General features: G+C 45.5%; 1 long non-coding RNA gene across 1 annotated transcript in view; it reads left to right on the plus strand.

Moving 5' to 3' along the window:
• The window catches only part of LOC125946832 (uncharacterized), a 45,429-nt gene extending 34,546 nt beyond the window's left edge, over nt 1-10,883 (plus strand). Inside the window, exon 3 of the long non-coding RNA XR_007467910.1 lies at nt 10,490-10,883. This is a non-coding gene — a long non-coding RNA (uncharacterized LOC125946832). The remainder of the gene's footprint in view (nt 1-10,489) is intronic.
• Nucleotides 10,884-23,366: the final 12,483 nt, after the last annotated feature.

Genomic DNA, 23,366 nt, shown 5'->3' on the forward strand with positions numbered 1-23,366 from the left:
TGGAAGGGTCACATCTTACGCTAGCCAGTCGCTGACAAAATCGGAAGTCAATTATGCAAAGACGAAACACTAATGCGTTGCCATGATTTGGGTTACCATGGCATTTTTGCCATACCCATATGGCAGGTGGTCCAAAATCTTTAGCGACAATGGAGCTTTTTGCTTGCTAGCCAACTTAAAGGGTCCTACCGGACGCTTAGCACTGGGGTGTCTCCGACTGCAAGAATTCTACATCGCCGTAATTTACATGTCCTGACGATACACTCTGATGCCGACTGCCTCGCCCACGCTCCTACTGATCCGCTGCGGCAACACTACCAGGATGACGACTCTTTCCTATAGGCACAATAAGTGACGATGACTTCGCCGAACTTCAGCGAGCTGACCCGGAGCTGAAAAGCCGTGTCGGCTTTTAGGGGCGAAGCTCCTTATAGCGGCACCCATTCGTCCCCGTCGTTAGTAGGTACCCACGTCTAGTTTTAGAGGCGAAGCTCCTTATAGCGGCACCCGTTCTTCCCGTCGTAGTAGGTAGCCACGTCTAGTTTTATGAATTGCTCAATAGATGGCGTTGTGTGTCCGTATATACATATATTTGTATACGTATAGTATAACCGGAAGCCGACTTCCGCTTCCGGTTTCACTTCCGGTTCCGGAAGCCAGCTTCCGGCTTCCGGAGAATGCTTCCGGCGTTTTATGAAAAAAAAATTCCGAAAGTTGTGTCCGTAGCGTGGAATCGAACCAGGGACCCCTCGCTTCCGAACGCGCGGCGCTAACCACTACGCCACGAAGCGCACATAAACACACGCACCACGATGGCAATAAATACCCAACATTAACGAAAGGCCGCGTTTCTAGCGCGTTTCTAACGCGTTTGTGCTAGCGCGTTACGGCCCGTGTAAGAAGCTGGTGTAAGACGCTGTGGCCTCTCCGCCTTACCTTCAACGCGTTTCGAACGCGCTGCCCAAGGCGGTGGCAAGTCAAGTTCAAGTCGAGGAGCGTTTATGAATACGGGGGGTATACTCTCTCAGCAGTCATGTGATGGCGTCGGCAAACGCCCTGCACGTTCCGGCATGTGTAAATGGCTGCGTAAGACGCTGTGGCCGCTCCCCCTTACTAGAGAGTACTGCACGTTTCTAATGCGTTTGTGCTAGCGTCCCCTTAAGCGGGAGATCCGATGATTCCCTCCGGAGCTTCGCCCACTCATCATCATTCACCCCGTGGATATGCTGTGATTTTTATGAATTGCTCAATAGATGGCGTTGTGTGTCCGTATATGTATGTATACCCATATATACATACATAGTCAAGACTGGAAAAGTATTCCGCGCCTTGCAATGAATCTAAGGCGTCGTCAATGCGAGGCAAAGGATATAAGTCCTTTCGGGTTATTTTGTTCAAGGCACGGTAATCAACACAAAATCGCACTGAGCCATCTTTCTTGCGCACCAAAACGACAGGTGACGACCAAGGGCTGGCGGAGGGGCGGATGATATTTCGCTCGAGCATGTCGGCAACGTGCTTGTCGATTATCTCGCGTTTGGCGGAAGAAACGCGATGTGGTCGACGGCGGACAATGGAACTTCCATCGACGTGTATGCGATGAGTTGCCGCTGAAGTCTGTCCCAAGAGAGGTGAGTGTACGTCGAAGGAAGATTTATGTTTCGACAACAAGGCCAGTAGTTGATGTGCTTGCTGCGGAGTCAGATCCGTACTGATTGCGCTGGCGAGAGCAGTAGCAGGATCAGCAGCTGCAGGTGGGCGTGGTTCTGCAGTACCAGTACTCGAAGCCATCACCGAGACAGGCTGTGTGTCCACACCGCAAACCACGACAGCACCTTTGGGAAGCAAAATCGGCTCATTGGTGACGTTGAGTACTGTGAGAAGGGCCGTGCCGTTGATGAATCGAACGAGACTCGACGCTAGTGCAATTCCTCTGGAGAGGCAACGGGCTGATGGGGTGACTAAAACATCGCCATTGTCAATTACGTCGGAAGCAATCACAAGAAGTTGCTCGTGGCCAGGTGGTACCACACAATCGGCTACGGTTCGCAGACGGTGGCGGGACTGAGGCCCCTTGTCGGTGTCATCGGTCTCGCGCATGTGGACAAGGCGTTGTCGGCAAGAGATAAAAGCGGCAGCGGCAGAAAGAAAGTCCCAACCAAGAATGAGCATATAAGCGCAGGAAGTCAGCACTGCGAACGGAATATGGTGGCAAATCCCATCAATAAAAACTCGAACGGTACACTGTGCCGATGGCCGTATCGTAAGGTTATTCGCGCTACGTAATAGAGTGCCATGGTAAGGTGTAGTGACCTTGCGTAGACGAGAGCACAAATCGGCATGAATAATAGAAATAGCGGCTCCCGTATCAACTAATGCTCGAACAGGCACACCTTCAGCATACACTAATAACAAATTGGCCGGGCTCTCAGGAGGTGTTTGTGCGAGCGATGCAGCTTCCCCTCGAAAAACTGCACCATCTAGTTTTCCGAGTGGTAGTCGGTATGGGTGACTGGCTGGAGAGGCGATGTTGAGCGTCGGAGAGGGGAAGGAGAGCGGCGGCGTACTGGACGGTAGTTTCGAGGAGCGTCGGGTGGAGCGGGTGGGGAGAAGGAACGGGTTGAAGAGCGACGCTGGTATTGGCTCGGAAAGGACACCAGATCCCTCTCGTAAGTATCGTAGCCGCGGCGTTCGTCCTGCTGGCGCTTGCGACAAAACCGCGAGATGTGGCCTCGAATGCCACAATAATAACTGATTGGGCGGGAGGAGCGCCAGGGGGCGTAAAATGCAGGTACAGGTGCACGTGGTGTAAAGGCTCCGACGTCATTCTGAGGAACCGGAAGGGCACGCTGAGCGACGGAAGGCTGCATGGCCGCAACTTGGGCGTACGTGAGTGGCGGATTTGGCGGTGTCGGAGGGTCAGGGCGTACAGCGGAAACCAAGGAAGACAGCTCGTCTTTGATGATCTCTCGTAGCCCAGTGGACGTAGAGTGAGTTGGAGGAACAGCAGAGCACGACAGGCCTTGTGCTTGAAGCTCTTCGCGGATCAGAGCCCGAATCAACGTGCGCAAATCGGCATCCGAAGAAGGTCGCGTGTCACAGACGTCTGGCTGTAACCGGATGGCTTGTAGGGTATCCAGATGCTGGCAGGTCGCGATGACATCGTCTACGGTGGTGGGGTGTTTAACTGCTAGTGCGTTAAACGCAACGTGTCCAATGCCTTTTAAAATGTGTCGAACGCGATCCGTCTCGCTCATTGCCGCGTCGACGCGGCGGCAAAGGGAAAGGACGTCTTCAATGTAGGAAGTGTACGTCTCCCCTGGTTGTTGCATGCGCGCATCGAGCTGCCGCTTAGAAACTTCAGAACGGATGGATGGCGTTCCGAAAATCTTCCGGACTTGGTGCTGGAAGGTGGTCCAATTGGGCAAGGCCCTCTCGTGGTTAAAGAACCACGTCTTCGCGACATGGGACAGGTAGAAGGCGACGTGGCGAAGTTTCTGAGTGTCGTCCCAGTGGTTGTACTCACTCACCCGGTCATAGTTCTCCAGCCAGTCCTCGACGTCGTCGCGCGGGAGACCAGAGAAAATAGTGGGGTCACGCTGCGGGGCGGTAACGGTCCTCACGGAGGCGGCTGGTTGGGGGGCAGCGGGGGTGATGCCGGAGGCTCCGGGTTGCGGTACTTGGGTCATGGCAGTGGGTAGGCGGAGCACATGGCGACCCGAACGAAGCTCCAGTGGAACTCGACGTCGTAGAGGTCTAGGGGATCGAAAGCAATCTCCACCACTTTGTAAGGCAGCAGCACAGCTGTTGTCTCGTCGCCTTTATTTGGCTGAGCCACGCGCTGAACGAAGGCGACGCGCACAGTGATGATGATTATGTACAGGTGAAGAAGATGAAGGATTAATATTTTGCTCACAATATATGTATACGTATAGTATAACCGGAAGCCGACTTCCGCTTCCGTTTCCACTTCCGGTTCCGCTTCCGTTTCCACTTCCGGTTCCGGAAGCCAGCTTCCGGCTTCCGGAGAACGCTTCCGGCGTTTTATGAAAAAAAAATTCCGAAAGTTGTGTCCGTAGCGTGGAATCGAACCAGGGACCCCTCGCTTCCGAACGCGCGGCGCTAACCACTACGCCACGAAGCGCACATAGACACACGCACCACGATGGCAATAAATACCCAACATTAACGAAAGGCCGCGTTTCTAGCGCGTTTATAACGCGTTTGTGCTAGCGCGTTACGGCCCGTGTAAGAAGCTGGTGTAAGACGCTGTGGCCTCTCCGCCTTACCTTCAACGCGTTTCGAACGCGCTGCCCAAGGCGGTGGCAAGTCAAGTTCAAGTCGAGGAGCGTTTATGAATACGGGGGGTATACTCTCTCAGCAGTCATGTGATGGCGTCTGCAAACGCGGTGCACGTTCCGGCATGTGTAAATGGCTGCGTAAGACGCCGTGGCCGCTCCCCCTTACTAGAGAGTACTGCACGTTTGTAACGCGTTTGTGCTAGCGTCCCCTTAAGCGGGGGATCCGATGATTCCCTCCGGAGCTTCGCCCACTCATCATCATTCACCCCGTGGATATGCTGTGATTTTTTTATTGCGATAGCAATTATATGGACACTCAAAGGCAGATTTCTCCCGTCGCCGTCGCTGTGAGGTTCCGTATGGCGTCAATGGAGATGAAATCGTCGCCGATGATAAGTGGTTCTTGAGGGAAAGGGAAAGGTTGGCGCTATCTTCTGCAGCCCTTGAGGAAGGTTTGGCGCTGAGCCGTGCTCCCTCAAGGGCTGCAGAAGATAGCGCCAACCTTTCCCTTTCCCTTAAGAACCACTTATCATCAGGAAGCACGGCTCAGCGCGCGCCCAACGCGGTATGTGCGAGTGAAAGGGCGCGAGGGGCGCGCGCTTTCACGGGGAGTGAACGCACGGCAGAGAACAAACGCGCGTTCTGCGCCGTGCTCGCTTAAGGGCTGCAGAAGTAGGCGTCTCTTTCCTCCTTTAAAATCACCATATATGTAGAGCAAACGCACCTTCTTCCGACGCAAGAGAGGCCGTGGGGGAGGGGGGGGGAGGGGGAGGGAAGGGAGGCGACGTTTAGCTGCGGCACCAAGTGCCTATTTATATTAGAGGCTCCGGCAACCGTCACCAACGCCGCACGCATTTTGAGCGAACGCGGGCAAAACGCCGACGGCGTCGACAACAGTTCTGCGTGTTGCCGGTGCTGCTGCATGTCCAAGTTTATACAGCTGATAAAGCTAATATCATTACTCCGTATAGCTCTCTACAAATCTGCTATCGCAATTGATGCTTCGCCTTTCAGGTGAAACTGCGACAACTTTTTTGGAAAGGAAGACGAACTCTGTCCCAATGGTAGCGAAGTCCCTATTAATCTCGTCTTTGTTACGAAACGGCGTCCTCGTAAAGAACAACTTCTTGCCAGTCTGCGCCAATTACCTTCTGATTGTGCCTTCAGCCCTGCGGCCACAGGTTCTACACGACAAGGTGCCTCGGGCACTCCCATAAGCGCACGAGGATTCAGATAAGTATTACCGGCCACGCCTGAACACCGACGCCACCCATTAGGTGAAGATTTGCCACGAAGGCCAGCGACGCAAGGCATCACCGGCAACGCCAGCGCTATTACTGCAGCTAATAGAGCCTCTTTGGGGACCGTTTCAGTAGATCGGAATGGACTTTTCGGGCCCTTTCCGACTTTAGTATCCGCAAAGAAGTGGATTGCCGTGGCCACCAACTCACCCGCCACACCGAAACGAATGTTCTGCAAAAAAGTATTGACGGTGGAAGTATCGAGATTATTCGTTGGCAACAGCCTGCTGTGTCATGGTGCGCCAGAAGTCCCCCTTACCGACAGGTGAACGACTTTTACAGGTGAACTTAGTCAATACATATTGCAATATGGCTAGACAAGTCACCGGAGGACAACCGCCTACCAACCGTAGATGACTGGTGTAACGGAACGCCTGAACAGGACGCCCGCTGACATGTTAGCGATGTACGTCGAACACAAGACGTGCAATGCCGAAGACCTAACCTTCGCACTCAATACGGCAGTGCAAGAAAGAATGCAGATCCCACCGTGCAACGTGGTTTACGGGAGAAACCCGACGACGACTCTCGTTGCCATGCTGCGGCACATCACCGACGAAGATAATCTCGACGTCGCCGCCTACCTGCACTGCGCCAAATAAACCCTACAACACGCCCGCCTCTGCATAAGGAACAAGGAAAGAACGAGCAGCCCACACTACAGTCTTCAATGACGCTACGTTGAATAGTAGCCCGGCGACCATCTTTGGGTTTGGACCCCGATTCGCCGACGAGGACTTCGAAATTCCTGCGACGCTATTTCGGGCCTACGAGATCATCCGACGTCTTAGTGCACTGGACTATGAGGCCGTGTAAGACGGCTTTACGCAATCACAGTGGCGCCACTCGCGACCTGAAGTATTTCATGTTGTGCGTCTTGAGCCTCTCCACCAGAGCTAACGAACTCTCGCACTTTGTTTCTTTCTTTGTTGGATATTTTTTTCTTTAGTACGTTTGCTTAAATTTTCTTGCTCTCTTTTTTAGTGTTATTAGCATCAGGCCGATCGCTTCTTAAGATGGGCGCATTGACACCCTCTCATATTTGTCATTTTCTCGGGGACTGCATTTCACCCGCTAACAATGTTATCGCTGAGCGGGAGACACGCATGCATGATTTCGAACTTACCCGAATGTTATCGTTGATTCCAACTGGTCTGCGTGTTTTCGCCGAACCTTGTATAATGAGAATGCATGCGCGACACTAATTGTGTAATATTTTCTGGAAGGCACGCGGGCACCAGCGATCACCTTGGAACTTTAGACAAATCATCTATAAAAGCCGACGCGCTTGAGCGATAACTATGTTAGCGGGTGAAATGCAGTTCCCGAAAAAAGGATAAATTAGTACGCGTGTTGATGCCCCCACCTTAAAAAGCATCGTCCGGATGCTACAAACACGAGAACATACTCAACAGATAGAATCAACGATAACATTCGTGTAAGTTCCTGATCATGCAGGCGCGTGTTGCACTGAGCGATCACTTTGCGGGTGAAATGGTTTCGCTGAGAAAAGATAAATAAGTACACTTGTCAACCATGACTACTTGAGCCACGTGCCTATAAGCTTTGGGGGCATTTAAAAGGAAGACAAGAATGAAGATACCCTGGAGGCTGCAGGTTTTTTGTCACAGGCCTAATACATTGTTTGGAGCATTTTTTCTGCGCTCAATAACTCCTACCTTGCAATGGCTGCTACTTTCCCTGTTTTATATACGCAATAAACAATGTGCGTTACATACATTCATTGCCATTGCAAACAGGATGACTGCACTGGTCGTCGCGAATGCTAACATCATCAACAAGCAACAAGATTTTGTATCATCTTGTAATTATGAAGCCCAGATGAACTATGCAACATCACAGCCTGTTCACTAGCTTGGTCAAGAACAAAAGTGTTCGATTGATTTTGTAAGTCCGGTTGCGTCGTCAACGCATAACGAATGATTTCCTTTTGTAGGGCAGAAGATAGAAACAGTCTACATCAATTTATCCCTCTACCACTATCAGTGACACACTTCGGTATCCATTTTTTTTATTTCTAAGGAAGGTGGTGCGTCAAATCGGGTGTAAAAATATAATTAAAAAGAAACAGTTGAGAAATCAGGTTTTTGCCACAGCCAGCATGAAATTCAGATTTTTTGTGTAACATTCAGAAATGGTTGGAATGGGCAATCGCCTCCTTGCGACGAAAACGTACTTAAAGAACATAAATCACTCTCAAAAACGTGTAAGGACAAATTTAGCTAGTCGGAAGTCATGGATTGAACACAGCTATACAAATTCATCCTGGTAGACGTTATTTATAATTGCAAGATAAATCAAATAAAGAAAAATTCCGAGCCCTTCCACTACTGTGAACATGGAAGCAAGCAAAGCTGTTACTATGGTGGGTCTGCTTGTAGTGAATATTGCTACAGTGAATGTATATATTATTATGATTGACTATATTGAGCGTCTTCGGCATTTTCGTCAAAGACCAGGGACACCGGCGTCTTGTTTTCGCCCAGCGCAATGACCAAGTAGTGCGTTTGCTGCGCCAAGTCCGCGCTACTGTCATGGACTACCGTATGAGTTACAGCGTTCATAACCGCGGCACACTGGACGGCATCGTCAAGATCATGTGAGATCTCTCCCGGTCCTGCTCTCGGCGGCTCGTAGCCACATATCCAATGCGGGTATGAGCGACACTTGATTTCTTTCTTACCTTCCTTCTTTTTTCCTTCCTCTCCTTCTTTTTCGCTTCGTTATTATTTCCTTTCTTCCTTATTTCTTTCTTTCTTTCTTGTCCCTGGCTCATATTCGCCTATCCCTGTCTCATACCGACATATCCAATGCGGGTAGGCACCACACATGATTTTATTATAGTTAATCGGGACGTAACTGGCGAACATGTCATGTTATCGATGTCATCACCTATCAGTCATGTTAGTCATACATTCGCAACCTTCCATGCCAATTTTATTATATACCAACTGAACGAGGCGTCACAAAACGAGACACCAAAAAGTTGGTTCATGCTTCCGGTGTACATGGACGCTATCTCCTGGAACCTAGCCTTTAACAGCTTCGCTGTAAAAACAACAAATATGCACGTTTTAGCAACCAAATATCTAGTTTGTTCTGTGCACACCATTTACCGAGGAACAAAATAATAGCAGTGCAAATGGGAATGCTTCACAAGAGCTGGTCATGTTCTTCCTTGTCTAACTTATTGGTTTACGACGTACGTTATAATTTCGAATTTCAGGTTTTCTTTTCCACGCTAGACATGTTGCGACTGTCGTTCTTGTTTGTTGTCCTCTTCTACTGCTTCACGCCAAACGCTCTTCCAACCAAATAGTTGTAATACCACTTAGGTCCATCTGTCCTCCTTCTTTCAAGATAACTTACTTGAGTAAACATCCTCTCAACGTCCCAGTTGCCATCCGCAATGCAGACCAATGGCAGGGGTGCCTTCTCTCTCCAGCCCATTACGGCCACTAACATTGATGGGACGCGCGGGAAGCGATCCGATTGTCCATTGTCGCACTCATGTCAACGCGTCTATTGAAGCGCATTAAGGGTTCGTTTACTCAACGATCGCAGGCACGAAATATACAATATATATGCAGGTTTTCGCTTAGGTGTTCAGCAAATACAATACTATATCCTTATTTAAAATAAATAAGTAGATATTATTACTAATGCGATGTGTTCTCACGACTTCATCACACAGCGTGGGTATTGTTCACTACTTTTCTAACACATGCATTTATTATCTTTTACAAAGGGGCACCCGTTGCAGTGACTGAGCGGCCATGGTGTTGCCCTACTAACCAAGAGGTCGCGGGATCCCAGCCGCAGTGGCCACATTTAGATGAAGGCAAAATGCAAAGGCTCCCGTCTCTGGTGGGTTGGAGGCACGTTAAAGATTCCCTGGTGATTGAAAGTAATACGGAGTCCCCCACTACGGCGTACCTCATAATCAAATCGTGGTTTTAGCACGTAAACGCACAGAATTCATTTACAAAAGAGCAGACTACGCGTACAAATCTAGTCTGACTCCTCTCAAGAGAAGAAAATTCTCTGTGGAAAAATATAAATGTCGAGTTTTACAGAACAAAGGACCACAAGTATAGGGCAGCCCAAAAAGGACCGTTTTGAAGCGAAACCTCCATTACGCTACCTCGGGCAGCCGTCGGCGTCTCAACAGTTTTCACCTTGAGAGCTAGAGGTCAAACCACACGAAAGCACTAATTACGGCGCGTTCATAGTCCGTCGACACTCGGGCAAGCGTCATAAGACGCAGGGCGCGTCCGGTTACGTTGGTGGCGCCAGTACGTCGAACCATCGGTCGAACTATAGCGGCTGTTCTCGCCAACGTTAGATGCCATGTGCGCGCGTTCACGCTACGTCCGACTATATTTGAGCCTTTACAGAGCCCTTAAAGGAGACATTGCCGCAGTTGCTCGAGTAGAGTTGGGCGAAACCGCACCTCGGCCACAGCGCGACAATGGGCCTAGCCAGGGCAGTGAAGCTTTCGCTATCAACCAGGGTTAACCAAAGCTTAACCACAGCAATTTTTAGCAATATGTTAGGCGGCAGTGGCAAAATTTTCAGTACTAACATGCTTGTCGTACAAAACAACTTTGACAATTATGTGTCAGACATCAGCAGAACGTAACATGATGCTTGCAAGATATGGAAAAAATAAATTTGCATAGCGAGGCAGCTGTCATAAAAGCTATGTGCATGGCCATATTTGGTGGGCTGGCGTCTTGTACGTACAATCTTGTACCATGAACCATTCCGTATTGTCTTGCATGTTTGCAACATGCACCTTTGCAACATGCTTATCGACAAAACATGCTAAGTGTTTGTAAAATGCAACTTTATTCTGACTTTCAGTGTTCGTCATGCGATTGGGATGAAACTTCGTCTCCCTGCCCCCAGCATGGAAAGAAACCAGAGTTTCCTTGCCCTTACCACGGATATGGAGGGCAGGTGCGACGAAAACCATGCACACCTGGACAAGTCACCTGCCACTGCCCTTCTGATAAATATAGGCGATCCGACAGGTTCTGCGTGACCTTGCAACAATGCACTAAGCAAGAGCCAAAACCTGAAAGGAAAGGGCGCGGATAGTGCATTCTGTTGGTCTTTCTTTTTGTGCAAGAATTTTTGGAGCTATCTTATATCTTACTGAGCCATGTGCATGTCCTAGCACTTTAAGTGGATATTATTGAGGACTGAAGGATAATAAACCAAACATTACAAAATAAATAGTTGGGCGCTTTTGGCAGGGTGTCTGGTGTGTTTTTAGAATGATTAGTGGAAACCTCTCAATGGAGAACAATATTTCTCCTAATATTAGTACAAACGTCAGCGCAACCTATTACCTTGTGGTGTTATGCATCTTGCTGCTACTTATTATTTTTTACTTGACGCTGTTGGCTAACTGCTGCTGCTGCAGCTGGCGGCGCACCGCGTCCGGGGATGGTTCAGAACCTGTATATACCTAGCTGAAGCGTGGCAGAGAGAAAAGTCGACATGGGAAGCCCGTTTAGACCTTTACATGCCGTTGCATGTGCACAATGCCCTGGGTGTCGGGTGTCTGGGCCCCACATTAACCTTTGGCAGCTGTGAATATCTGCGACACCCCTCAAAAGCAATTCGGAAACTGCGGCGCTTACATTTCTACTAACGTGCAAGCCCATATATAACTGTACAGAGGAGGCGGGAGAGGAGGCAGAGAATGGGTAGAACATATGCAGTCGCTAAACGAGTAAATAACAGCCTTGCAAGTCGCACCGTTTCGAAACAGGGGGAGAGGGAAAAAATGAAGTGGGACGGCATTGTAATCGCGGCGGTGGGCAAATTGAAGGTGCGGTATGGTGCGCATCTGCTATTACTGGAAAGTAAACACCACGAACGTTTCTCATGCAGAAAACTGACCCACAGCGTGCAGACGTAGAGCCGCTTTAAAGCACCGTAGCGTCTAGGCGACACTACGGAAGCGGTCGCACCTCATATCAATGATTCTGTGTCCGCCGCGGTAGCTTGACGGCTATAGCATTGCTCGAGGTCACTGCCTCACTCCCGACCCTAGAAGCCGCGTTTAGATGGAAGCGAAATACAAAAATGCTAATGTGCTTGGATTTCGTTCCAGCTTTAGAACACCAGGGAGCCAAAATTCTTCCAGCGTCCGCCACGATGAAATGCCTCATAATCACATCCTCTTTTTGCACATACAACCCCACAATCAAATTTACGTTTAGAACTTCTGCGACGATAAGATGGGTCGTGGAAGACAATGATAATGCTCAACCCACTCAGAGATTATGAACAATGGCGCAGAACAACGCCTCAATCAAACACGTCTCCCTATGTGTTCTCTGTACTACGCAGACAAACATCAGTGGTGCACGCAAGGTAACGTTCAACATCAACTCGCCACTCGCGTATTTGACTAAACGCTGCAGAAATGAAAATTCACCGTCTACATTACTGCTAATTATTGTCAGTCGAAGCAAACAGTATAGAAAGCTTCGCTTACACCGATTCGCACAGTGCGTGGCAGCCGTATATATATATATATATATATATATATATATATATATATATATATTTGCCCAAGTGAAGTGTTTGGGGCGAACCCGTCACCAATTAAACTGGGAGCCACGAACCTTATTTTTAATATCTCAAACTTTTGTAGAAATACCGAAGTACCATTCAAAGCACATTGAAAGGCAAGAGAAGTATCTTCGGTTTTTGACATCTGATCTGATGGGTCTTACGGGAGTATCTCAAATTCTTGCGTGCAGACTTGCCCTTCTATGGATTGCATCGTGACAGTGCAGTGACCATCGCTCGTTCGCACTTTCGCAGCAGACCTAACCCTCAATTCACGGTGATTCACCCTCGTGGTTGGTTCAGGCAAGGCGGGACAGGAAAAAGTCTTTGACCAAAGGTTTACAACAGAAACGAGCGAAAACAAAGAAATCACAGGGCATTTCGCATGGCTGGGACTAACACCACAATAAGGGAATCACACATGAAGATGATAAGAATGAGGGCTCCGCACTCTTGTCCCTGGGGCGGTGAGTCACAAACATAAGCCGGGGCGCTGCACTGGGATGGCGGGGGGTGCAGGGCCTTATCGAAAATTTCGACTTTGGGGAGGGGGGCGCGTTACCAGAATGAGGGGGGGGGGTGGCGCTGGCTAACACACCTAGGGCTAGATCTAGCACACATAAATACCCAAGTTAGTGGACAATTGGTGGCGGTCGCCGTAGCACAATTGGTAGTGCAATTAATGCGTAATGCGGAGGTTGCGCGTTCGCCTCCCGGCGGCGACAAGTACTTTTATAACCACTTTCATGTCCCTTTTCTTCATTATTTACTACATTCCAAGTTCTACCACAGTAATTTCCCCGATTCTTTCCTTGGCTTCATGCTCTGTTGTCTTTACGTGTATATTACAAAAAATGCAGGCATGGATTAAATTATTACAAGTTATGTTGCTGCGCTTTGAAGCTTCCTTACTGTGTACCTATTGCAACTGAACACGAATGTTTGCCAAACTTGGAATTCCGAATCGTTTCATGGCGTTCGAACCGTTTCCAGGAAGTTGGCGTTGTTTTGGGGGTCAGCTTGTGAAATGTACTTTCTTCATTGCCAGCATCGCCACTTTTTTTTTTCTACACGAAGGTACGATTATAGATCATTACATTATTCAGTACATTATTACAGATCTACAGATCAGTACATTACAGATCAGTACATTATTCGGAGCGTTCGCTCCGAATAATGTATTTTTTGTCTAGTAGCAAGTTTATTTTGCGTTATTCGGTGGAATGGTTTCCTACAACTACTTTCCCTGAGCGAACATTTCCTATCTAAAAACATACGCTGTCAGCAGTTTTAAAGCGTGATTCGTGGTGCTGAAAAATTTGACAAATTACAGATGTACGGTGATACGGTCATTCTTGCTGCGACTGGTAAATGACATTTTTATGCTTGCCGCATTTTCGCTAGTATTTTCTTGAAATAATAAATAAAGCTATATTTGAACTAGGCACCTAATAATGGTACACAAAGACGAACATGTCCAGAAATTTGTCCACAATACAAGAAGTGCCTGGAACCCGCGTGCGGATTCTGATCCTTCAAGATATTGCAAAAAAAGCAAGTAGTCCTTACGGTCCTCACGTCAGTAAATTTATGACTGGCGATGTATGGCTGTATTGGTCGATGGCGAGGAATGATGGGTATATGCTACTTGCAACTGAGCTTTATTGAAATAAACGACACCAGCAGTGTGCACTCACGATGCGGCCCGACTGTTGGTACTGCGCGAATAGGGGTCAGTAAACACCAATCAAGCCCCAATCCAAAAATGCATGTTTTCTCCATTCACAACATATGGGAGATGGAGAAGTTTGCAGGCACAGAAGCAGGACCTGCCGGAGCAAGCCCGTAATCAGAACCGGGATGGAACTGTTGTGTTCCCTATATATTCCATTTACTTTATTTTCGGTCCATATTTGTATAGTACAACCATTGTATCTGCGAGCGCAGTACTTTACTTTTTTATTCCCGCTAATTTGTTCGCCTGTGTAGCTGCGTTGCTGGCAAGGACAGATAAATTTGCATTTCGTGCTTCCATATGCACGTCCGGAAGTCTAGACAGGAAAAAGTGCAGATATGAAAACATACATTCCGTGGCTTTAATGGCAGGCATATCATTAGGTTGCTTTTCTGTGTTATATATAAAGTCAGGCGAAAAATACCCTTTTACTATTGCTTTGTAAAGAACACTATTTCGCAGCAGTGATATGCCTGAAAAAAGCTAACCTGTCGTCTTTTCGAATAGTTTAGAAAAACGTGCCGCAAACACAAATACAAATTTAAAAGCAAACAGTGATGCCTGCAGCCGCCGGCGACCGAAAGCAACTGTGTACCGCATAGCCACGAAGGCAGCTTAGCAGTCCAGCGGCTGAGCCGGTATTGAGGACAATTACCGTCTGGGACGCCGTTAGACGCTCTTCATCTGATTACTTGTAATGCGTGTCTGGACACCTACAGACAGCGAGTTCTGTGAATGATATTGCGTTTGCGAAGACTATCCCGGCACAAAACGGCTTTACTAACGAGGAAATGGCTGCAAATCCGCGTGACTATGATGGCGACCGCTGTAGCAGACGACGCGGCTGTCTCCACCCTGAACAGAGCGGAGGTAAGCAAGCGAAATGAGGCACCATATTTTAACTAACAACTATTGCATGGCAACAAAAAAGAAAAACGAAATTATCGCTGTTCTCGCACAGCGTAATAAATTTAGACAGATGTGCGGAACACCTCAATTGACACGCCTTTAGCATACCTGCATGAGTGGCGAACGTATTTATGCCTGAACTTTAAGCGCACATCCAGCGAGAGTCGTTTTATTATTGCGATCTAAATGGCTTCAGGCAATCTTGTACTTATCAAAGCTATCAGTGTTAGCTATCGTATTTCTTTTTAGGTAAATGTTTATCAGCTTATCAGCCAGTACCCTTCAAGTCATTTATTAGGATCGTTCCCATGGTTCTTCTGGTCAAAAAGCGCGATATATTCAATGAAGAGAAAAACACAAGTATCGTCTTTGCCTTTACAATGTGGAACACATTCCCTAAAACATCCGCTGTATTTCGATATCTTGCTTTAGCAGCCTATATGGAACTCAATTTGTAGATCTACGTAATAAAATTGAGGCTGCAGGAATTCTTGGCTGATCAATGCGGTTCTCGCAAATTTAATGAGGATAAAGAGTACACCATACGCAAGTCGATGATCTATAAATTGCAAGGCCGAAATTTCTTTCCTGAATGCCCGATCGTATTTTACTGTGCAAATCTTCTACAGCTTATGAGGGTTACGATGAGTCTGGAGTCGTTAACCAACTTGACGCTAGAAACGTACAGAATAATAATGGGACTGACGAATACAAGACACAGATTCAATGGAAACAAAAAGGGCTTCATATAATAAACCCGAATTTCAGGTTCAAAATCTTCTTTCTAAACTTTCATCTGATAAGCTCTAGAAATAAATCACGATACATGTATTTTTTGCATGTTGTTTCATTCTGCGTTAGTTATTCGCGAAATGTGAACAGCTTTGACTAATGTCTTTGGGTAGCAGCCACGGAATATTCGCAAACATCAGCTTTGATTGATACAATTTGTGAGCGAAACACTTGCACTCCGGCCGAGGTTATTATACATGTAGCTATGAGAAGAAGCTAGAAGGCAGCGTGACGTCCATTCGAGAGATTTTTCTCGCGTATGCTAATACCGCATTTGACTCCTTCCAAGGACACCTTGGAGGGTGACACAGAGCTTGTGTTGTTTCGTTCTTTGTTTAGTAACACTTCCAGTCAATGCGCTGTCTACTATCATGGCGTAAATTAGGTTTTAGCCAGAAGGACATATCAAGTGTACAGTTGCCTTCACAATACATCTGGGGTGCTATTACAGCACCCTTTAGGATGGCTGCCCTTCTAAATGAATGTTCTGTATTAGCTTGTTCGTCCCAGCTATAAGGATGTTTGATGGATGTATAACCATTTTCCCGTACCGTCTGTACAGAAGGAAGTGTAACATTTACGCCCTGAATTACTGTTATTTAGAGCATCGACACGTGGGTTTCGTGCGAAGCCATCTGTAGATTCTAGGTCGGCTATCAAACACTCCCTCCAAGCCCAGCTTTCACTTTCACATGGGTTCAGATTAGAGTTATGCCCCTTGATCGCAGTAAATATTATGGATGTTTGGCGTATACATACAGCAGAACCAAGTAACAGATAAATACAGCCTTGCAACTCCAAACCTTTTGAGCATATATTTTGACAGCAGTAGTTATTAGAAATACGTATAACATGCAACACAGAAAGGCGACACGTATGGCGCAGCATTTTGAAAATAAATTATTACATATATATCATACTGCAATAAACATCTCAAGTTAGACATAAATTGCGAAAACCTAAACATGAGCGGCCACCAAACACGTTTTTAAATACAAGGAAATTCACACTTCTCAAAACGTCAATTCAATACAAGATAGAAAGATAGCCCACTTGTCTATATTAAAGAAGCAAAATTAGGGCACCACGGAAATAGCAGACCTTTGCCTTAATGTGCTGGGTGGCACCTAAAGGTATCATTTTTAGATTTTTGCTGTCGGTGCACGCAAATAATTCAAATATAAAATAAATGTATTTATAAAATAAATATAAATATTATATATATAATAAATATATTTTTCAAATATATATATATATATATATATATATATATTTATCATAAGAAGCCCACCAACAGTGACAACAAGGGCAACATATGAGGAATTACTTGTACCTCTTACTTGAAATAATGAAATGCTAAATTAAGGAAAATGAACATCTGGCAATGAAAAAAAAACAATAATGAAAAAAAAAAACTGGCCGGAGGTGGGGAACGAACCCACTTTGCATTACGTGTGCGATGCTCTCACCATGGAGCTGCCGCGGCGCCGTTTTCCCATCTGCTTTCTGTGGTATTTTTATTAATCGTATCATAAGAAGCCGACCAACAGTGAAATCAAGAACAACATAGGGGAAAAAACTTGCACCTACTAATTCAATCAAAGAAATGATAAATTAATGAAAATGAAAATGGATGAAAAAGCATCTGGGTGCAGGTGGGGAACGAATCGACGTCTTCGCATTACGCGTGCGATGCTGTCACCATTGAGCTACCGCGACGCCGTTGTCCCATCCACTTTCTGGGGTATTTATGTCTTACAGCTAGCATAAAACTAGAAAAACTGGAATGTATTTATATAGTGATTGTGTGTGTCACGCGAGCTTAGGGTCGTGGCCGTATCAGGCTTCATCACCTGCAGGCTACCTAATTCTGCCTAGAGAGCCCGCCACTACGTACAGTCAACCAAAAAGCGAAAACCGAAAAAAGTATATTTTAGATATGGACGCGATACATGAGTAAACAAGGTAGCATTGAGCAAATGAAAATTGCCGTTATTAGTGTGAAGTATTTTCATTGCGGTAAACAGTAGCTAGCTTCGGAGGTAAGTATTCCCATGACTGCCATCATTCGTGCAGTAGGCGAACATTACGGTCGCGCTCCGGACGATGTTTGGAAGCACTTTAATACATGGATACTGTTGGAAGCATATATCAAGCTGTTAACACGAGTAAGGTTCGAACGCGCGGATGAAGCCTTGAAGCAAATGGAAGTAGCGTCGTTGTGACCTATGCATTAAACCCATTAGAAAATGCCCATTTTAAATCTGTTTACAATTGATGCAGAAACATATTCTTACAATGCTTTGCTATGGCATACATTATAAAGAATACCAGATAAGAATAGCAATAATATGTCTCGTCTTGAAAACATGTTCAGAAAGAGTATGTCATGTCTCAGCTGCAGATCGAAAGAAGGTTCGCTAAAGCAATTTTTTTTCACTAGCGCTGCGTTTTTTACGCCTGTTAATGTCCAAGGTGTCCTTGGAGTGAGTCAAATGAGTTAGTACGCATGCACTTGAAAACAAGTTGAAGTGACGTCACGTTGTTTTATACCTTCTTAGCTATTTTTACAGTAAACTCTGCTAGGCTGCAAATGTTTTGCTCTCATATTGTATCAATCAAAGCTGACATTTGAAAGCTTTGCCATAGGTACTTCGTGCAGACGTGAGCCAAAAGTTGCTCGAACGTTGGGAATAACTAATGCAAAATGAAAGATGCAAAAAAATACGTGTTACTCGATTTCCTCCACTAATATAAGCGACGAGCCATCTGTACAAAGCACATGAGCATAGAATTCTATGTACTATTTCAAGACTTTTTTTTGTAATGAATATGTGACTTCTATTCGTCATTCCCAATATTTTTGTGCGTATTTCTTGCGGAATGTTTTGTTTTCACGGCCCTGGACTCAGCTGTATTCCCACAAACTGTACAAGATTTGTTCGGCAAAACATAATGTTGCATTCTTGAAAAAAGCGCTCGTGTTTCAAATAAACCAATGAGAACTTCAATGATCCGACAAAAAATGCTGCAGTATTATTTTAAGACGTATATAAACAACATGAGTTTGTTATATGCTGCATTGGCAAGATATCAAACTACAACGGGTGCTCTTGGGAATGTGTTCCAAATGTGTAAAGGTAAAGAAAATAATCATGTGTTATCCCTGCATTGAATATATCGCACTTTTTCTCCAAAAGAGTTGTAATAAACTGCCCTTAGTAGCTGCGCAACACAGACTCCATTTTGTTCTACCTCAAACTTCTTCTCTATGCTCTACCCATACCCAGCCCCTTGTCTTGTTTCAACTTCTTCTATTTGCAGGCCACCATAGGATTGCTTCCTTCCCCCCAGCATTGTTTGAATCCCTCCTGGGATGATCCTTGAATATATTTCCAATAGCAGCGGTACCACTGCAGCTATGGTACCATTGCAGCTAATGTGCCATGTAGTCTCCAAGTCTCCTTGTTCACTTGCCGTCTTCATCACACGAAATGGCCCGTTATAGGACACGTTAAGGCTTGGCCCTGTTCTTACGAGCACAAAGTCACCGACGTCGAGTGTTCGCAACGTTGTATTTTGCCTCTTGTCGAAAGTTCTCTTTATTCTTTCACGATACGTTGATGTGCTATCTTCAGTTCTGGCTGCTCCTGTGAGCTTTATGTTCTTGTCAATGCCAAGGCTTAAATCCGCAGACAGATAAGGTGGTTTCCCAGTGGAAGCGAATAGAGGAGTGCATTCCAGGCCGGTTGTATACGAGTGGTTGTGGTTAGCTACTGAAACTTCCAGACAGCATTTCCAACCACCAGGGAATGCAGTATACATGCTACTGTATATTTTCATGTCTCTGATAGCCCTTTTAGCTAGCCCATTTCCTTCGGGATGATAGGGTGCAGTTAGCCGTAGCTTAATGTTACGCTTTTCAGCTCATTCCTGTAGCCGATGGCTTCGTAAGGTAGGTTCATTGTCGGAGACAATTAATTTCGTGTTGTCAAACACTTTGCGGTTGAAAAAAGAAAGTGCGCTGTTGGTATCTTCTTTGCCAGGTCTTGCTGCAATAATCCTGGTGCACTTATCTATACACAATAGGAAGGCTTGTGTCTTCTTAACTCCTTCAGACTTTTTTCGTAGTTCTGAGAAGTCTAGATGAATTAACCGTAAATGGCGTGGTAGAATATTGTGGTATAACCATTTTTTGCGTTGGTTGCTAAATTTTACTTTGTTAATCTTGTATTTATGACATGATAATACATATTTTTTTGTTTCTTGCTTCTTACGAGGCCATGAGAAGCTTTTTGTCAATTTCATGTAGGTTCTCCAAAAGCCATCATGGCCTCCTGATTTGGGGCTATCATGATACAGTTTCAATATTTTTGGAACCAAGGACGTAGGAACTGCAACTCGCCCATTTTTAGTACGTTGCGAAACCTCGGTTCTTTCCCATATCTTTGCAACATTTGCCTTTCATGACTGTCTCGAAGCATAATGGCTAATCGCGACATTGCATCCGCATCCTTCATAGAAGCTTCCGGGCAATGAGCTACTTCAAAATCAAACTTCTGAAGTTCACCCACATAACGGGCTATCTTTCCCTTTAGTTCGGCCATCTTAAATATGTACGTTAGTGGTTCCGGATCTCTGTATAGCTTGAATTTTGCACCTTCCAAATATGAACGGAAGTCGCGGACGGCTTTTAAAACGGCGACAACTCGTTTTTATGTCGTGGTATAGTTCAATTCAGTTTTGTTGAATGTGTAGCTGTAGTATCCAACTATACGGCGCTGTTGGTTTGGTGGTCGTGATGAGTCTCTCTGATATATGACTGCTCCCGTTCCCAAGTATAATGCACCGGTGTTCAAAATCGAAGGGCAGCGCAAAGTCTGGTAAGCACAAGATAGGATCAGAAGAAATGATTCGGGCCAGTTCTTGGTAAGCGTCATCACATTCTTCTGTCCAATAAAAGAGAACATCCTTCTGCGTCAATCTTCTGAGGCAGCGACTTTTCAGGGCATTATCTATAATTAGTGCTCTGAAATGGCCCACCAAGCCTAGAAACGCACGAAGGGAGCTCACATCGTACGGCTTTTCTAGTTTTGCCATGCGAGCTACCGATTCTTCTTCTGTATTCTTCGTTGGTCCATCCAAAACTCTGCCAAGAAATGTCGACTTAGTTTTGAAGAACTCACTCTTCTTGAAATTAACTTTTAGCTTAGCATCAGTTAACGCTGCCAGAATATGAGCCGCGTGTCCTTCATGCTACGTTTCACTTTTAGAGTATAATGTCTTCCACGTAAACATTGCAGAAGAGTCCAATGTAGGGACTCAAAAATGAGTTCATCTTTTGAAATCAACTAGGTGAGTTTTTCCATCCAGAAGGAAGGGGAGTGTATTCGTATATGCCAAATGAAATCGTAAATGTGGTGTATGGCTTGGTATCTTCCTGTAGCGGCACCTCCGTGAAGCCCTCACACAGGTATATGCGAGAAAGGCAGGTACAGGCCCGGTTTCATCGATGATGGCGTCTATCCCCGGCATTGGAAAAGGAATCAACAGCGTTTGGTTATTTACTGCTCTGTATCTCCGTACATAGCCGCCAGCTGCCGTCTTCCTTTGGAAAACTGATGATAGGTGAAGCAAAGGGGGACACCAGATGGGCGAATTACATTGGCATCTAACATCTTTTGAAGTTCTTCTTTTAGTCACGCCTTCTTTTCTCTCATCAAGTTGTGTGGTTTTTTTCTCAGAACTGTTTTGTCGGACAGGTGGAATGGAACTTCGAACTTTGTTGTCGCCAGTGGATATCCTCCCATGCAGACCAGTTCGGGGTAGAGTTGAGGTATTCCAGCCTTGCAACTCCGAACCTTTTGAGCATATATTTTTATGGCAATAGTTATTAGGAATACGTATAACATGCAACACAGAAAGGCAATACGTACTACGGAGAATGTTGAAAATGAAATAATTACATATATATTATGCAGCAATAGACCCCTCAAGTTAGACAAAAATTACCAAAACCAAAACATGAGCGGCCACTAAACACGTTTTTAAATACAAGGAAATTCACACTTTTCAAAACGTCAATTCAATACAAAATATGGTCTATATTGTCTATATTTAAGAAGCAAAATTAGGGCACCACCGAAATAGCATGGCTATGTCTTAATGTGCTTGGTGGCACCGAGGGGAATCATTTCTATATTTTTGTTGCCGTTGCAAGCAAAATTATGCAGTTGCATAGCATGCAGAATTAACATGCGCAAAACACTTTCATGCTGTTCTTGCAATATATATATATATATATATATATATATATATATATACATTATACAACATAACAAGCCAACCAACATTGACACCAAGGGCAACATGAGGGGAATTACTTGTACCTACTAGTTGAATGAAAGAAATGCTGAATTGACGACAATGAAAATGGATAAAACAACAACTGGCCGCCGGTGGTGAACTAACCGATGTCTTCGCACTAAGTGTGCGATGCTCTCACCATTGAGCTACCCCGGCACCGTTTCCCCATCGACTATCTGGGGTATTTATGTCTTACAACTAGAATAAAACTAGAAAAACTGGACTGTATATATATATATATATATATATATATATATATATAGTGCTGGTGTGTGTGACACCAGCTTGGGGTAGTATTCAGGCTTCATCACTTGCAGGCTACCTAATTCTACCTAGAGCCCCGCACTACATACAGGCATCCAAAAAGCGAAAACCGAAAATAATACATTTAGGATGCGGACGCGATACATGAGTAAACAAGGTATCATTAAGCGGATGAAAATTGCCGTTATTTGTGTGAAGTATTTTCATTGCGGTAAACAGTAGGTAGATTTGGAGGTAAGTATTCTCATGACAGCCATCATTCGTGCAGTAGGCGAACATTACTGTCGCGCTCCGGACGATGTTTGGAAGCACTTTAATACATGGATACTGTTGGAAGCATACATAAAGCTGTTAACACGAGTAAGGTTTGAACACGCGGATGAAGCCTTGAAGCAAATGGAAGTAGCATCTTTGTGGCCTACGCACTACACCAACTAGAAAATGCCGATTTTAAATCTGTTTACAATTGATGCAGAAACATATTCTTACAATGCTTTGCTATGGCATACATTATAAAGAATACCAGATAAGAATAGCAATAATATGTCTCGTCTTGAAAACATGTTCAGAAAGAGTATGTTATGTCTCAGCTGCAGATCGAAAGAATGGTCGCAAAAGCATTTTTTTCACTAGCGCTGCGTTTTTGACGCCTGTCAATGTCCAAGGTGTCCTTGGAATGAGTCAGATGAGTTAGTACGCATACACTTGAAAACAAGTTGAACCGACGTCACGTTGTCTTCTAGCTTCTTCTCTTAGCTATTTTTACAATAAACTCTGCTAGACTGCAAATCTTTCGCTCGCATATTGTATCAATAAAATCTGACATTTGAAAGCATTGCCATCGGCGCAACGTGCAGACGTGAGTCAAAAGTTGCTCAAATGTAGGGAATAACTAATGCGAAATGAAAGCATGCAAAAAAATACCTGTGTCGTGATTTCCACCACTAACCTAAGCGACGAACAATTGGTACAAAGAATTTGAACATAGATTTCTATACACATTCATTGGACACCGAGTCGTATGGGCGCAGGAGAGAATGGGCGAGCAGACGCGCTTGCGCGGGAAGCAAATTTACCCACCCCCCA

The sequence above is a fragment of the Dermacentor silvarum genome, chromosome 7 (assembly GCF_013339745.2).
Source record: "Dermacentor silvarum isolate Dsil-2018 chromosome 7, BIME_Dsil_1.4, whole genome shotgun sequence".
NCBI lineage: Eukaryota > Metazoa > Arthropoda > Arachnida > Ixodida > Ixodidae > Dermacentor > Dermacentor silvarum.